This window comes from Varroa destructor, unplaced genomic scaffold, assembly GCF_002443255.2.
Source record: "Varroa destructor unplaced genomic scaffold, Vdes_3.0 BEIS01000002.1, whole genome shotgun sequence".
Classification (NCBI taxonomy): domain Eukaryota; kingdom Metazoa; phylum Arthropoda; class Arachnida; order Mesostigmata; family Varroidae; genus Varroa; species Varroa destructor.
Window position 1 is genome coordinate 16,518,733 of NW_019211455.1, and position 18,787 is coordinate 16,537,519.

General features: G+C 41.4%; 2 long non-coding RNA genes across 3 annotated transcripts in view; both read left to right on the top strand.

Annotated features, from left to right (window-relative positions):
• Positions 1 to 2,327, top strand: part of LOC111245752 (uncharacterized) — a 56,528-nt gene extending 54,201 nt beyond the window's left edge. For both annotated transcript variants that reach the window (XR_015320213.1, XR_015320220.1), the window contains exon 5: positions 945 to 2,327. This is a non-coding gene — a long non-coding RNA (uncharacterized LOC111245752). The remainder of the gene's footprint in view (positions 1 to 944) is intronic.
• Positions 2,328 to 4,340: 2,013 nt separating this feature from the next.
• On the top strand, positions 4,341 to 18,078 carry LOC147757446 (uncharacterized). The gene is made up of 5 exons (XR_015321423.1): positions 4,341 to 4,508; positions 6,108 to 6,910; positions 7,169 to 7,255; positions 15,034 to 16,170; positions 16,637 to 18,078. It is a non-coding gene; the product is annotated as an uncharacterized LOC147757446 (long non-coding RNA).
• Positions 18,079 to 18,787: the final 709 nt, after the last annotated feature.

Below are 18,787 nucleotides of genomic sequence, written 5' to 3' on the forward strand. Positions count from 1 at the left end.
TGGGGAGTCAAAATAAATAAAAAGGCTATTATTACTATCGTCCCTTACGTCGATAATCAACATTTGACTGCTAATTTAGAATTAACCGTCGTAGAGCTCTTTCGAGTCAATTATTTTAACGTTCGCTGTCTGCTAAAACGACAGACAGATCATTAGCCATAAGTTCTCTGGAAAAGTCCTACCTATAGTACGGTAGCTAGAGCTCTCTAATGAATAGCCAGGGGCCATATTTCTTTGTGGACGTTCTTTGCAGGTGTACGAATATAACATTTACTTCAAAGAAGCTAATCTGTTTGTTAATTGATTAAACATAACTTCCAACAAAAATAAATATTTTCGTCGCACTTCAGAGTTTGGAGCCTACTTTTTTGGCAACTGGAAAAATCCTAAGGTCACGTGGAAAAATAAATTCTATAGGAGTTGAATCACTATCCCGCCTCTGATTAAGTTAAAATGTCACCATGTTAATTTCTATGTTGGGTCGTGTTAAAAATATCTGTGCAAAAACCTTTCCCAAGAATCAAGGCATTCTGATAATGGGCACATCGTCTTCGAAAGCACTATAGTCATGTTGAAATGTACGATAGCAAAAAGTAATTAAATCAGCATTACCGATATCGTTTAAGAACTACTTTATGAGATGCTATAACAATTAGTATTACAAGATAACCTGCTACAAGGCCTAGGTAGCATTTCGTTGCAATAAGCCGGCTGGAGTAGATATTTCGATAACTCGTCCATTGTAAGGTTTGGAGCTCGCCAACAGCTGTTGCCAACAGCGCTAAAAACCTCTATGCTACCAATGATTTAATTTCTTCAATGTCTGGCTGTTCTTACACAGTGATTTCGTTATTTCTTTTAGATGTGTTCATCGTACATCCATTTCGATCCTCTCATGTGCTCCTTCTCTGGCTTAATTTTTCATGTTTACATTTTGTTTACAGTTCATTGTCAATACGGCAGCTGTAAATCGACCGGTACGCAACCTATCTCCGGTCGTTCATACTTCAAAACGTACGAACAAAAGAGCTGCGAACGAGCCGGTGATGGCGCATTTACTGCGAATGTCAGAGGTCTCGAACGCTGGCGGGAGTCGTGCAAGTGCTGCCTTCATTGCATCCATACGATCGACCATGCATTCTACGACTAACAGCAACGAAACTTTGTTTCGCTTACTCTCGATCACCCAACCGACGAGAAAAGCGCCACCTTGTAGCCCCACTCTTTCTTTTTCGCAGTTGCTTCCTTTCAGCCAGCAAGGGGCCAGAATGCACTCAGTGGGTTAAGGCAAGACAAAGGTTTGTGGCATTCAAAGTGGATTTTTGCACATTCATTCGGTTTTCGAACCTGGCAGCGTTGCCCCCCTTTCGTGTTTTTCCCGAGGACGAAAACGAGCAGCGGGGCCATCCGACCTAATAGCAATACTGTGTATAAAAAAGAGTAGAACTGTGCGGAGGCGGACAATGTTTGTCGACAACAGTGAGGATCGGGGCCACCGGTCTATCGCTACGCTGCGCGAGACCATATCTGCAGCCGACCTGTAACAATCGTATTTCGCAATTTCGCACCGAAGAATAGAACTTTCGGCTCGTCGGCAGGAGGGGATACTGGAACTGCGAGATCTTGGGCGCATTAAGGCTTCGGGTGGAAGGAAAGTGTTGAGGGAGGCAAAAGTCCATGGGAACACACGAAAGATCTAGAGCGAGATACGCCAGCAGCAGTAACGGGGTGGTAGTAGTAGTAGTAGTAGTAGTAGCGGTGGTAAACGAAAAAATTTGAAAAATTGCCGTTGAAATGGCAGCGCCACTGCTGGTAAGGCCCATGAAGACAGCGGTCCAAACGATACTCAAAGAGCCTACGGTGTTTGCGATGCACTCGCTATGCGGACAGCGAATCCTTTGCTTTGCGCGAATAGCTTGTACAAGACGGTTGGATTGTTGCTGAGATGAGATCGAAGCATCTGCGGTAAAATTTACGGGGTGCTTCTTCAACGCCTGTCATGAGCTGTAACAAGCATTGAAACGTTTCGATTTTTTACTCTAATCGACGCTGGTCTTCATAGGAACCTTTATGTTTTGTACAGCGTTAAGCATGCCTGGAAATTAATAAAACTCTTTATTAAGCAACTGTTAAATTCTAATAAAATTATGAGCGTTTCTTTCTAAAGGAGCACACGACTAGTTAAAACAACAAGAATCAAATGCGACAAATTATGCCAGCATTAAGTAGCTAGCTCGATATGATTATAGATGCATTTTACTAGTGCCTCCCAAAATGAAGGAAGTCAGTCTTTCGAAAGCAGCGAAGCTGACGCTGATCCTCTATGACATTTTTTACTCGTTATCCACCCTACCATCTCCATCGTTACTCAGATGTATGTTTTCGGTCGAGTCCACCAAAACCGATTAGCCCACGTCTGTTGCTTTTTTCCATATAATATGATCTACCGTCCGCCTGTACATGCACCCATCGAATTGTTAATCATTTTGTCTTTTTTTTCCGATGTTGTGTACGTGCGCTCCCCTTTGGAGTAACTCGAACGCGAAAACGGGGTTGCGCAAAAATACGGGCGTCATTGCCTCTGTTCCAGTATCGACTAGATCGTATTGTAAGAGAGAGAAAGATCTAAGAAATACGAACAGACGCTGGCTGCAGCGCCTAGTGGTTCGGCTCGAATGAAACATCTATATTGTGGGGCCGTAGTAGTAACTGTGGCGGCTGAACTGAGAGCAGTTGAGGGAGACGTTGATCACTACTCCATTCTATTTATCGACAGCAAGCGAAAAGAGTTTCAAAGCATTCGCTGAAACGGCCGGGCAGACAGATTCGGTGAGGGGTTACGTTTCGTCTTGGGTGCTTTAGCAGTCATTATGAGAAGTAGAGGGGAACTGGAGGCGAAAATAGAATAGGTAAGAACGGGCTACAGCACAAATGAAATGACTTCCCAATACCTCTCCATCATCGTCGGGCCAAACCATCTGAGGTAAACCCGATTTTACCGCTCTGAAGGCCTGAGCTGAGATTTTGTCGATGACGGGTCGTGCAAAAGAAGCTTTGTCTCCGTTCTCATCCATCCTTTTGTTTGGTACCAAGAAAACGAAGTGATTGAGAATAATGGAAGGGGCTGAGGACTGTTGGAGTAGAAAAGGTTTTCAACTTCAATTTCCAGGGCCGCTGAGGCGGCCCTGGTAACTGAAGTTGGGATAACAAATTCTTGGGCATGTATAAAAGGTGTAGGCATAACGCAATGAAATTAAAGAGAATTGAAATATTCGCAACGCATAAAATGTGTCCGCATAACGAAATCAATCTGCAACGGTACGGTCTGTAAACGAAGCGCTGCGAAGCGGGATACCTTTTGTTCGAAAGCCACTCGATTAAACACAGGTCTATTGAAGACCAATAAGAGCATCTGAAGTGTCTTATAAGAGCTCCATGGGTAATCAAATAGAAAAAAAAGTATATTGGTAGAAGGGTCGTTTAACTAGAGAAACTGCGTGGCAAGAAGTTTGTGGTCTAATGCGTTTATGCATTATGTCGTTAACATTAAGTTTAACTAGCGGCGACAATCAAATTTATCTTTTGTAAATCGTCGCTTCTGATAGGTCTGTTTATTTCAGGGGTCTTAATTCCGAGACACACTATTTTCTAAATGGTTACTAAACTAGGCGTTGAATCAAAAAGAGCCGGAATAATTAAACTGAAACGGTAAAGATAAAAACACCGATAGCCTAACTTCTAAATCGACTCAAGTGACACTGGCCAAAAAAATACACTTAAAATTCAAGCCTGAAGCTTTATTAACCATGATCATTTTAGCCTATGCGTTGCAGAAAACGGCCGTACCATGATTGACCTCTCGATTATCCAATCATTTTTCATACTTCTACGTTAGTTTTCGTAAATCATAAATGGCAGCATCCGCTCCCTGTTCCACACCGCTACTCTTCTCTGAAAGAGCAAAAGCAAAGCCTTGTGTTTATTGAAGGCTGCTCAAATGATACGATTTATCCATTTTTGCAGCTTTCTAGCTTCAGGCTACATTTAATGTAACAGATTATTGTTTCGATGAATTAAATCCTGTGTTAGTTATTTGCAGCTGGTCTTTTTTTGTTTTCTATTGTAGATTTATAGAGAAACGATTCATCTCCATCATCATCGCCCAGCCAGTCAGTGTGCTGAAACGATTAGATAATTAAGCTAGGGCTAGTCACTGCGACGAGCGGCCATTATTGTAAATAAGGAGAAGGTAAAAACTAGAGAGAGCGAAAAGGTTCCCATTTCCCCCCTGGTCTCGTTTAAAAGATAGCAAGACGCTCTCGTTTACTGTGCCACTCAGAACCCGTACTCCTTCCAGGTAACAGCTGTTATGCTTCGCCTCGTTGACTAGCTCAGTAACGTTTTAAGGTATTAGGTGCCTTAGGTAAGGGCCGTCTACCGTGAAAGACACCCATCGGTCGCGCCTATTTGCCTACCTAAGTGCGTGAGAAACGGCGCGCCTTGACGAAGTAACATTCACTTTTGTCCCATTTTTTCCTGTTGTATTCATTCTTAAAAATTTTTCTTACGTATTAACTATTAAAGAGTCAAAGGCTAAAGTAAATAGTACTTACGTTTAGTAAACTATAATACTGTTCAGCATTGCTTGATTGGTCTGAGTCTAGTGCTGTTGGAAGCACCCAATCTGCCATATCTCTCTACTTACATGAACATGCGCACACGTTCTTGTACAATAATCGAGTTATAACAAATAAAGTTTCCTTTAGTAAAAAACATAACGAGCAGCCGACAAGGCTTGAATCCTAGAAAAAGCCCACAGATGCTATGATATAGAGTTCAAGCTGCATACGTTGAGCATATAGGCTATACTCTATACAGACACGAACCATGTAGCAGCGGAATTGAGCAGAGCCGGATCCTGGGCGTGACGGATTTTGCCAGCTAAATTATGCTGCTCGTAGTTATTTCTAGGCATAATACGCCGAAGTCCAATCGAAGTGCCTGAACTTCTGCAATTATGTAGTAGCCGTCAGCTTACCTCAGCCGTGGTAAGTAACTTCGCGGCTTCAAACATTATACTATAATTCCTAACCTAAAGACATCTGCCTAGCAAAAGAGAGAAGGTCATGAAGCTTCCATACGAAACAATTTCTATATTATATACGATTTTCGATTAATAATAATACGATATATATGAAAGACAACGTACGAAAGAAAACTATGGCCGTTTTACAGAAGGCTACTTCACCATTTCTCTGTTAGATCAGTCCTCCGACTGCACTTGTGAATCTTTTGCAAAGATTATTCTATATACGGCAGCAACGACGATGAGGACTTTGTCCACGATTTACTAGACGTGGTTTCAGTTGGATCGTATAAGCTAAAATGTCCTATTTTTCACAAGAGGCTTAGCCAGACGAGAATATGCATTACTGTGAGTTCATCATGTGGTTCTTGAGACGAATGTTGATGAAGTATATTATGAGAACTGTGGTACTTTCTTTGATAACGGCCAGTTTTTGTAATCCTCTATTCGGCTCAAGCGCATTGAATAACAGCGACTTATCTTTCTCGAAGCTAAAGCATGGGCTTTATTTATAAACGAATGTCTTACCTATTTAGCAATGGCAGTGGTTACGGAAACAAGTGATCCTACTGGAAATCGTACAAGCATATCCCTTACTAGGTTAATTTTATACGGGCAAATTTGATTGGGCTTCAACAGGTAACAACAACACTGAAAAATCAGCACCATTTCTTCAATCATTTTACAAAAAAAACCTAATTAAAGGCTTTTGCCACATTTTACATTGATAAAACGTACGATCTCATACATGACAACATAAATATTGCACATTCTGGCAGCAGACAACTAGAAGTCTTGTAGTTTCCCAAAAAGTGCCAAATATATATACTAGTATTACGGTTCATGCACATTTCAACGACAAGCCAAGTTTAATCTCCTCATTAATTATGCCTCTTTTCTGTTTCGATGATGGAATTATAAATGTGTACCGCTTTTTCTACTCCGTTAAGTATTTCAAGTTAAAATTGTTGAGCAGTTTAGGACTATTGTAAACTTTGGCCTAATATATAATATATTTCAGTTTTGCGTAACACAGGTCTAGTGGAATTATATGGCGTATTCAATGCGCACGTAATCGCCAAGAGCCACAGGCATACGGATGCGTGGACGCAGATTTCCTTGACCGAACTCAACGCGTACATACTAGCACAGGTTTAATGTGGTGTTCCGTGTGGCAGACGTCGTCGTTAACTTAATGAATCAAATATTTAATTAAGCTAACACAAACTAGCATAAACAGGACGGCTACGAAGGATAGCGAGCGTCCGTTTCGGCTGTTATGTTACTGCAGGCTCGACGGGCGTATGGTTGGTGCGTGGTCGAATAGTCCTCGTTGTATAACCAATGGTATATTTACTAAACACAGGGGCGAAGGCCGGACCTTACCAGACGCAGAACTACGCCAGCAGAGAGAAATCAGCAAAAGACAAAGACAACCCTAAAGGCGTTTACTTCGTTGTGATGCTATCACGAGGATCGGCTAAATGGGCCATCCAGTAATCGCGTGGCATTGCAACCGGCCCTTCTGCTGTGATAACACGTCCTGCTACCGGGGCAATAAAACGGTGATATAATGGCAGGACGAATAAGAGTCAATCCGAACAAGCCGTTGCCGGCATCGATTTCCGCGACGCCACCGTCAGTTCGCGTTACCATCCGCGATGCAGTCGTTTACTCCGCAACGGTTCACTCACAGGTTCAATGCTAATGAACGCTGCAGCCTGCCGCGTCTAACGCATTATATGAAAGCAAACTAGGACTCAATTAAAATTAAGGTTTGGTGTGCCATTGGTCATCCGGTTAGCCCGAGGCACTTCTATACATGTGAGTAACAATCAATCCACGATGCTCTTCCTTTCTACCAATGCGGTCATGTCAGCGTGCCGCATCGAACTTGTCAATACATTGCTCATGGTAAAGGATTTGTACGTGATGCATGATTAGCGGTCGTTTTTTGCTGTTCGATATTTGTATGCGGTTTGCACGCGGGAAGGGTACAATACGAACTCCTTTAGTAGACGTTCTCATGATCGTGCTAGCCATGAAAGATGATTGTAGAATAACGGGTGTACTTCAATTCAGATCGCAAGGAACCTCTTGTAGTGTCGTCTGAACCTCTTAATTGGAACTGGTTGAGTAACTTAAAGTCCGCACGCGTATCGATCATAGGTGAGTAACGTTATCAAGATGGAGATAATCTGCCCAGTGTGCATATGTTATATGGTGTTATCTCAGAGCGAAGGTGTTAAAAACTATAATAATAGAATTGGTTAAGAAATGTGTATACTTTTGTGTTATCCTGATCCTTTTCGACTTTTGCTCAAAGTTTAATTTAATTGTGGGTCCTGCGCTAGACCCTAGGATGCAACGCGGATTGGAATAGGATTGCGGATGGGGCTCTCCTATAAATGATCGTTTTCAGTAATGGTTCAAAAGTTGTTCACGCTAATGATGACTCTAGAGTTGTCCAGGAGAGAAATCTTTTTGAATATTTTAGTAAATATGGCTTACATCAGAAGGTCATAGCTATTTTTATTGCATACACGATTTACCTCGAGACCCTTGCAGAGAACTGGGACTCGAAGTGCCGTATGAAAATTGCAGAGTTTGCTGTCACGGACGATTATTATTACTGTCTAGGCCCTGCTATTAGTAGCTTGATTTTGCAATCACGTAGTTGTATTCAGAGACACAGATACAATATAATGCCACAGGCGGGCATAAAAATAGGGCTTTGAAAATTAAGGGTCGCCCTTTAGCTATATTTTTAGGCTCGTTTTGAAGTAAAGATAAATTCTTCGTTAGCAAGGTTTAGGATGCGTAATGCCATAGGAATAAACTATGAAGACGATGTAATAACAAGCGTTGTTATAAATAGAAGATCGAATCGAAAAAGAGAAATAGCTGTTTAGCAGATTATTTGCCCCTATCAACAATTTAGAAGATTACGCGGTTTAGCTGTACATAAAGTGAACTGTCTTCGATAACGGCTCGACGTTTAGCACTAAAGGGCGATGGCCTGAAGATCGGTTTTCTCTCAACGACTGGAGGCAACTCTGGGTTTGATAATTGAATATTTTAGGCACAGTCGATTAAGTAAGCTGATGCAAATTGAAAATAACCTATCTCATAGGAACTAATTAGCTATAATCCGCTAAAAATAGCTGCACTCATTCAGTATAGTTCAATCAACAATAAGGATTTCGGCTCCTACGGTGCCTGGTCAGCATTTGCTAAGGTCGTTCTTATTTTCTTTACCAGTGCTAAGTAGTACTAGTAATGGTTCGATGTATCAACCAGGTTTAATGTAGACTATCGTAACTGCTTAGGTAGGCAGAAACTACATTAGCTGTAGAGATGGTATTATCTTTTATGTGGATCGCAATTTATTGCCATCCCAACCCAGAAGACAGATACCGACGCCTTCTTTGACCGACAGAGAGTAATTCACCAGTTCGCGCACAGTCTGGATAACGAGCTGATTCTCTCGCGGGGGACATTAACGAGCTCCTTCGGAACGTCGTTAAGGATTGATCAAGTTACGTATATAAAAGTGAGCTAAGCCTTTGCTGTAGAATAATGGGGGCCACGGTGGGATTCGGTCGTACCGTGGCCCAGCTTCTTTTGCTGCAGCTTGTATTCTACCGTCCACTTCTTTGACGAAGGTACGGTCCGAGCCTTTGCCTCTTGACATGAAAATCGAGCAAACGATAACGTCCATAATGCTGAATCGAACTCACGCCGTGCATCCTGGCTCTTAAAAAACTTAAACACGTAGGAGGGTATGGTGTCGAAAGTGAGTCGCAACCTAGCGCCGAGGACGGAACAGCTCTGGCCTCGTAATTTAATATCTGTCATCGCATGGACTTACGGACACGAATTTAAGTGTAGTCAAGCTTTACTAAGATCGAAAAACCCTGTAAGAAAAGGGGTTGACGTTACTTCTAGAAACTCTCCTCTGGGATGGTGTAGTGGTTACGCATTCGCCCACTGAATCTAGGCACAGGGAAGGTAGTTTACCGAGTGGCGTCGTTTAGATGGCGATACGCATTTCTTTAAGCACGTTTCCATGGGCACCTTAACTAAAAAACATAGTGCTGCACTGGTTCGCACTGACAAAAATTATCATCATTAAATCAAAATTATTATAATCAGGTATAAGAAGATATAAAGCATTAATGAGAACGAGGATTTACCATTAAGGTTTGAGCTGCTTGTATGGTCGCCATACCGTTTCATAACTCTGGTAAGGTTTCCCCAGATAAGTTCAGCAAGATCCACTCCGAATAGATCTATAGTGGGAACAAGTCCTGGATGCTGTACCTGACAGAAAGTAATTCCGAGCACTTGTTTGCATAAAGACAATAGCTGAAGATGCCAAATGCCAAAGGGTCCAGTTTCGAAATTGGGCATAAACCCATTTCCTTTTCGATACCGAACGTATAACGAAACACTGATTTTATTTAGTGGCTCGGAGAACATGTTGCAATGGTGATACAGAAATGCCTTGCGCGCTTATCAATAACTGAACAAGAGTGGAAGTAAGAACAGAAACCCTCGCTAATAAAAGTAAGGCGATCGTTGTCTCCCTATCAGTCCAATCTAGGCTGAGATGATATCATTGAGAGGACGTTGCCTGTGCTTTTGTTCAATATGCACTTATCTATATCTAACTAAATCTCATAGAAGCACCTTATGGAAAACTGCATCGTAATGCTTAAAGGGTTTTTGATTTTGATGTTTACGCTGGCATTTCTCACGTATAGAGCTTGAAGTGATAACTCACTTAAATTGCACCATAATAGGTCTGACGTAATGAGCCATCAGACTCGGTGTTACCATTATTCTATCTACTGCTTTTAATAAGACAGGTCAATTGAAAGACAGTAACATATGCGCTATGTATATATATATATATATATTAGGGCACCGCCAATATGTGAGTGAAGCCGAGCTCCTACCGGTTCTAAGACATAATACTATGTTTCGTAAACATGTATCCGACATATTGTGCCTAGATGGCTCCAATGTCTTTGACAATAATCGGTGAACCCGGGTGCACCCTTTAAGTAAAATAATCTGAATATATGGCCTTTCGATAGCAAGCATTTCGTTGAACTGTTCTTTCCCCCTCCATACTGTACATAATAATTGGATCCATATGTAGCTGTCGCGCCTTTATCAGTGCTCTTCAGTGTACGGTTTATATTGTTCCAAAAAGAAATTCTATTCCATAGCTTCTGATCAATAACCAATTACTGGAAGCCAAGAGGGCTGACTGTCCTTTGTTTGTTGGCGGAGATACTAGTACCGCCGTTGTTCCGTTTCTGCCGCGCGAAGCGGCGTCGTAAATCGTAAAACAGCGAAAAATCATCGCGGCAAATTTCGTCACTCGGCAGCCTCGTTGTGGGGGCCATGTAACGGCATAATAGTAACGGAAAGGGGGTGTTCGAGAAGGAAAATGAGGGGTAAGTTCAGCTTAGAGTTACGGGACTACTACTGCTGCTTCTAGCTCGGCAGCTTGAAGCGGATACGAGCAGGCAGAAATGCGCTCACAAGCGACTACTGCAAATGAAACCGAAACAGTTACACACAGAAATTGTATCCGAAGGACAAGATTCCTACGAAATAAATGGTTGGCTTTGGAAGAAAAACAGGGTGAAGGGTTTATTGCAGAGGGAAACAAAGCAGCTATCTAGATGAGAATAGTATGATCCTGCTAGAATGAAGGCGCGCGCATGCACCGGAAAAACAAATCAATAAATGTTGATTCTAAAATCGGCCTTCCGTATAGATTGAAGATAATATAGGTGGTTCAAAGGGTATGGCGATAAGCCGGGTTTTGTGAAATAATTTTGGTGCGTTCGTCCTGGACGGCTGAAACGTGTGTGTTTTTTATAAAAATCACGGTTTACATGACAAAGCTATTCTTGTCTCGCATATTTCGTTGACATAAGTGGATGTCGCTATGCGGTTCGGTCTTCAATGGTAAGCAATACTAGACAATACCCGTCACAATGCTTTTGCCGGATACGTACATTTGTCGGTCGTGATTTGTTATGGAATAGCGTTCATTGAAATGTCAGGTGTTACTTTGAGGGTCGGTTATAAAGAGGGGATCATTTGACGAAATCTTCCCGCACTGCATCGACGCATGTTTTTGAAGATCGGGTACGTGCAGATGTGTCACATTTGCCCTCTCGTTAAACGAATTAGACAAGGAACAAGGCTATCGCCGAACTGATAACATTCAGTTAACATCAGACAAACAAACCGTAGACAACTCGTCTTAAATAAACAGAAATTTATCATAATATTGTCAGTATGCATAAACTATGCAACTTTTGGTATAATGTATATTATAACTTTTTATAGATGCTAGAAGTGTCAGTCCTGACGGTCATGCTTAGTTACTAGAACGACCATCCATAGCGATTGCGCTTTTAATTGGGACCATATAAAAAAAAATTCAACAGATTTTGAACTGAAAGAAAAATCGCATAATAGGTAGAAATTGCATAGATCGTTGAGTTCAGACAAAAAAATCTTCAGTATTGGTAGATGTTCGTTCAACACGGAAAAATCGGGTAATAAATTATCTTTGTAAAAAAAAAAACAAAAAAAAAGTATGATATTTTGTTCTAGAAAGAATTGGCTTTCGTTTAGTACTAGGAATAGCAAATAAGCCCATGCCCGTTACGATAAACAAGCCGCCAAAATTTGTCCCGATAAATGATTGCTTATTGTGCAGTAACGAGTAGCAGTAGTGATCGTGTAAACGGACATAACACGTGTTTATGTACACAAAACAACCCCAGAAACATGAGGATTTCCAAAGTCCAAAGTCCACTGTCTCAGTGGATTATAGATCTAATAAGTAGCCGGTCACGGGTCGAATGTATTCTACCCTACAATTTACTTGAGCGAAACCTAATCTGGCACTACATTATTTTACTATAGTGTAAAAGTATAACCCATTAGTTTTTTTTAGGAACACACGACGCGAAATTAACAAACGTGTCATATATAAAGTTACGCAAGCTATGAAACCAATCGTTGGGAAACATCGCTTCTGTAATCTTCCTTCCCACTTACTAATCTTTCTGAAGGACTAAATCTAATCGATATTCATGCAGAGGAAAGTATTGTCCGTTTTTTTCTTCTTCTGCAGTTGTGACCTTATCTAGTGCCAGTGAAATCTAGTGGCTAATTCGCTTTAATATCGTAGCAGTGCTACCTTTCAACTTTAATTTAATATTCATATCCTTCTACGCTTTACATTATTATATCATCGCTCCCAACGTTGTGGCCTTTCCGCTTCGCTTTGTGCTAACATGTTTTTCCTTTCAACGGCGTTGATGCCACTGTAACATAGGCAAGACAGCTAACGGCAAAACACCAGATTTTTTGTATCCCCATCAGAGGGGTACTCACCCCCTAAACTGTTGCCTACCTTAACTTGCGTACACATGCAACAGCTAACCGACATACAATTCCATATTCTGACATACATACGCAAGCAGACACACACACGACGCCCGCAAGGTAGAGAAGCACATACGTAGAGTCCTTCATTCTCAGCCTTACGACATTGGATACGAAATAGGATCCACGCCTGAGTGCATCCACTAGGTAGCAAGATAGCCCGGTGCTGGGAGTAGTCGACTGACAGCAGGCACGCAGGAAGGGCGGCAGTGTGGTTTTACGGAAAAGAAATATTCAAGTATTTGCGATGACGGCGCTCGCCCAGTTGGCGTCAACGTCGAAAAATGCCGAACGGTGCCAACGAACAAGTAGGGCGAGCCTACGCGACTCGAGCGAAAACCAGGCCTCAATGGCTAGCTGCTAGCAATAGGCGACTGGTGAAGGAGCCACCTTCGCGTGTCTGAACAGCCAGATTTAGCAACTCTCGTCTGTTGCCGTTGGGCGTTCGTAATGTATAGAACCATTTTCGACCCGGCTTTCTTGCCATGGCTTCGTTTTAATGTCTCACAAATGGAGACAATCGTATACATACTAAAAACAATACAGCGAATCGGTGGACTGTTACAAAAACCAGTGAGTAACGAAAAAGTCCAGCATGAAAGACAAGCCGAACAAGTGAAAGTAGTTGAGAATGGAAGAAGTTACAACAAAAGATTTCATATGGGTATCTTGATGAGTTATTGTACATAAGAACGATATAGGGTTCTAGTTATCGAATACAGTGGTGTGTCTATGAGGCAGTTTGAAGGCTGCAGTATTTGTGATGGCTTGCTTAAATGTAAAGGCACACCTAATGGTAAAACGCTGTCAAAAAGAAATTGAAAATTAATATCGGTGCAGTTTTGTTTCAATGAAATATCAAATCATATTTAACGTATTAATAAAGTGATACAAAATAAACTGAAACACGCCTTCAAGTGGCAAGGTACCTGTGGTAAAGCCCTCATTTACGTTCGCGTTCTTCACAATGTATATGAATATGCCTATCGGAACATCAACCGAAATTTATGTTGGCTCTTCAGATCTTTCCGGTATGCTGCAATTCAATAATGTACCACACAGACCATAGGAAAGCATAGCCATGTGTAAATTCAATTATACGAGTATCAGTAGCATATTCATGTATACATCTTGAACTACCGCTAGCGGCTGTTCTGCGGACTTAGAATTCTAAGTTTAACTTAATTCACGTATTATATTTCTTGGCGCAATCGAAAAAGCCTCTAAACTGCTTAAACAGATTTCGCTCACACGCGATGCAGTGTACGTTGTACGTAACACGTACATGTAATGAAAAACGTGCTTTCCTTTGTGGCGTCTTCTAAATCTATAATCACCGAGGCTTTCGTCACATTACCTACCTATAGACTGAAGGTGCGTGATTGAAAATTAGCGACAATTAGCGAGGACAACAAACAGGGTAAAGCTGTTTTTAAGTCTCGTCATTTTCCGCTATTCATAGGCTGCGAAGTCGGAAGGCTTTTCGTCCATATACTTGCACGTCTAGCTCTTCAGCTGTTTTTACAGCGAGTTACAACAGTTGTCGACATTATGCGCTTGCGTTCAGCGTCTCAGGTCTGTGCAGGTACGGTGTTTCGATTCGCCTAGAAAACGTTTAAGAATTGTTGTCAGGGTGGAGCGTCCCTTACCGGGCCGTTCGGCGGATCTGTGAATAGGTTTCGGTCAGGGCGGTGTTCCACCAGCGAATTAAGTACAAATACACAGAAGATTCGGGGGATACCTGACAAACAAGATGGCTAAGGCATTTCCTACGGTGAGTCCGATAGTTTGGTTGCTATTTAGTTTTCTATGCAGAACGTAAGAGCTGGGTGCCGTGTTTGTAAGGAACTAATTGAGGCTGAGCCAGCTGCTGTGCCGGTTACAGGGATATTCAACAAGGCACCGATCGTACACGTCTTCGAAATTAGCATGACTTTAAAATGGCTATTTATTGGCGTTTATATATGATTTAATTAACGCACCCGCGACATTTTATACTACGTGCATGGGACGCCAAAATGACAGTAATTACATACGCTATATTGTGGCATATATTTAATTCATTGATTCTGCAATTAGAAGATGCTGATGCGGAAAGGTGTCAATTAGTTAATAGTGGCCTTTCGGGAAGCACAAATTTGTATAGATCACTATACATTTATAATACTTTCTTGGCAACTGGCTGAAAAGGAGCCGTACCTGTTCCAGGCTGTCAAGGCTTCGTTTTATCTATTCACCAATATATAACGTCGATATTAGTCTCATCAGTGATAGATTTAAATCCAATCGGCCCATCGGCCATTTGTTACTGAAAAGTTATTGAATTTAGATCTTGGATGTGCGTGTTTTCTATAGTTAGAACAGAATCCTACATAAACAGCATATACATATGCCATTGACAACTGTGTTGCTATATGGAGGAAAAAATTTTCAGTATATCTAACAAGTAACAACGTTTTCAGGCAATGCCTATATATCTATGTCTATTTGTATAATGGAAATTGAGCTCTGTGAGATATCCAGTAAAACGTCGACGGCAACAACGCACTGGAAAAAACTGGTCAGCTCGAACTATGAGGTCCACATGTTCCTCTCGGTTGTACACGCTTGAGATGGCCTGAAAATAAGGCTCGTTACCTGCTACCGTACGTCGCACGATTACATCGCCGAAGAAGTTCCTTGGGTAGGACAAGCCTAGTCAGACAGTGTTACCTTCGTTTGCGGTCATTGACAGAAAAATAACGTTGCGTTTGAGACTGCGACCAACAGAAAACTTTACTAAGAAATAAAGAAAAATTCTTTTAAAGAAGACATATTTTAAGTAGAGCTGCAAGGAGCTCACTCGCTATTGACTATGTACACTGACACGCTTACTAAAGCTCGGTTTTTCTGCAAACGATACGATTACATCTACAACTTGATTGCCCGAACACTTATAAAATAAAAAAAACTAATGCATATATACAGATGTATATATTTTTTTTGTTTTTCAACACGCAAATATTACTGTATTGGGACGCTGTATATATAATATTACTCTATTTTAATAAAAGGTAAAATTAGCCGACTATAATTATATCATCTTATTTGGCGTATCCGTGATCCTATCCAGCATGCCATTTTTCCTTTAAAATTGAAAAATAACAAAAAAACGTTGACACAACGCAAGATGCAGAATGTATCAAAAAATTCTCCGTCATCAACGTTATTACCATCATTGTTATTCTTGTTGTCGGATTTTCGTCGTTGCTGAACCGTCGACATACCTAAGCACAATATTCAGGATACATGAACAAAAAATACTCCCGTCTTAAAACTTTCTTCAGCAATTTTGCCCCTTGTTCTGGGCGTATAGATGGAACATATTGGCCCGACATTGGCAGAACTATAGAAAAGCCTACGAGAAGATCAAGAAACACGGTGTACACTGTGCTTAGACAAGCGCTCGCCCTTCCAACTCATTTTCCAATAGGAAAGGATTCGAAGGGACGAAGGGTCGTTTGTGGCAGCGCCGAAACGGTCGCATGGACGAACGAATAGATCGTGATGCGAATTCTCGATCGTCGTTGATGTCGTCTTTTCTTTCTCAGGGTGGAAAGGTAAGCACGGAGTTTATTTGAACGTCATAGACCGATCGCCAGCCTTTGTGAAGGCGGAACGGATTGCCAAAGGTGTATCGTGTCCGGAAGCATGGTATCGTTGGAGACGAAAAACCTAAGTTTAAATTTGCGCGCTACTGGCAATCGCGCAGTTATTGCAAAGATTCATTAGGTTTACCCGGTGTTCCGGGCATTAAACATGTCCATATGCCCTTTAGAATAGTTTTGGTTGAAACGACACAGATTTTTCGGATATTATCAAGCGTAATCAAAAATTTAAAACAAATGTTCAGTCTAAACCATGTGTCCCGTACGTATATATCATTTGAAAGATATGCAAGCATTATCTTCTAACGAGCAGGTAGTAAACTGGTGGACCTTTGCATATATACAAGAACTATTTCGTATGTCATCGGATTTTTTCAAAACATTTTGGCGGGCTATTCAAAAATTAAACAACTTTCAGGAAAGGGCGAGAGGACTTTGGCCGCAGGTCCTGGGAGCGACCAGGGTAAAGTTGCGATCTGTGCTGTTTAGGAAAACGAAGACTAGGGTGTAGGCGGCGTGTTTACAGTCGCTGGTGTCTCGCGAGGGTTGTTTCCTAACGCGAACTCGAATCGTGCTGTGGCCATCTTGGATCGGAGGCGAGGTCACGCAGCCCTCAGATGACATGATTCAGGAATGCCTGACCAATCCCTCATTATTCAGTTGCTTTGTAGCTATCGAAGAGAGGCAATTCATGATAGGAGACAGCGATCTACCGAGCCTTGCTCACTAACCTTTAGCTATATATGAGCACTGCAATAAAAAGCTAAGTTTCGTACGTCATATCCTCAACATAGAGACATCAAAAGAGTGCGCGTCGTTGTGTGCGATTCTCGTAACATTTATATGCCCACTTTTATACAAGATTATGCGAGCCACTTATATTATTGTGGTGCTAAGTTGAAACGGTTTCGAATATAACAAGACAATGAATGGAGCACGAGTCTGACTAGAATCATGACTGACTAACGAAGTATATTACAGATACAATATTATAGTGTCTTCAAGTGAAGACGTTTGTCCTATTCTGTTCAAGTGGGTCGGGCTTCAAATTTGTTGTTGAACTTCATTGGGCGTTAAATGTATCCTTGCACAATCTGGGTGTCCAGCGCCCGCCCTTGTTAATATGAACGTTTTAAGATTATTAGCATTAACAGCAAAGTGATAACCCTGCGCGCTCCATTGTGTCATACAAAATCAGCGATGCCTCACAACTATAGCAATTTATTAGCGCCAAGAACGATAGGTAGTGCTCTCGCGCGGGCATGTAGTTTGTACGATGAGTCGTGCGTGAAGCATCATATGAGATAACATATCTAGGGCGAAGCGTGAGGATCGCATAAAGTACAGAGAAATTGCGGAATAACGAACAAACAAATACTGGTGTTTTTTTTCTGCGAATTAGATAGGTAGTTGCGTGCTTGTGCGGATTCACTATAAAAAAAACACCGATATTCATTATACCAGATAACGAACTCTTCGAATTTACTTAACACTTTATACACGGTCGACGAGCCTTTGTGTATTTCGCTTTTACATGCGCTGCCGTCCTCTACGCATTCCTAGAAGCGATTTTTACGTGTCTCAAGAACGACTCCCTTTATAGCGCAAAACCTAACCTAACGTCAGGGAGGCACTAGTAGACCTTCTCGTTGGTCAGCTCTAGAGGTCACATAACTACGATTCCTAGACTATGACAGATGTTCGCGCGCCTTGGACAACAGACAAATACTTGTATGTCTTAAGCAAAAACCATTTTTATACCGATAGAGCCTTGATCGCCGTCACGCTTTTAATTATAACATCATTTACATAAGCAGCTTTATTGAATTACAACAATTCGGTTGAATAAACTTTAGTTAGTCTCGAAAGGAAATGTATATTTTATCTTTTACTTCATTTTTGCATTCGAACTTCGCAGCATTTATTACTTATAGGTTATATTTGTTAGTAATAATTGTTAAGTATGATAAAACAAGCTTTGTTGACCCATCTCGTCTTTTGTTACAGTTTTCCCAAGGATCATATTTACTAAGCAAATGCCATTATAAGATACTTTGTGTACAAGTGATTTTTAAAAAGGCGTTAGTTCAGGCAGCCGGCTTTATCGAACAACTCAGTGATTTTAATTAACGTAGCCTTGTATGCGTTTTTACAAACGAGTAGGAGTATTATTTAGATGGTGGACCTCCGTGAACTGGTATGACCCGTTTAGCGTATCCAATGCGGTTTGATAATTCAATCCATAATGGTATACCAACATGGATGAGCAACCTACTTCACGCTTTATTTGACACGCATTACAGGTTGACAAGTTTGTTCAGCGCGATAGTGGCATTCCCATAACCATCAGGACCTTTCATAGCTTTATCGACAAGATCACCGGGATGGGCAGGTAACAACGCAAAAAGAGGCAGGTATGCAGAATGGTGACCGGTTTTACCTCAGTCGACTGCATCAGTCTTCATGTGAAGCCTCCGTGAAATTGATGCTGTTTAACATCAACTTGTACGCGAGTCGGGTGGAGCATGAACTAATTTTCAAACTTTTCTGTATAACGTTCTCGTTTGTC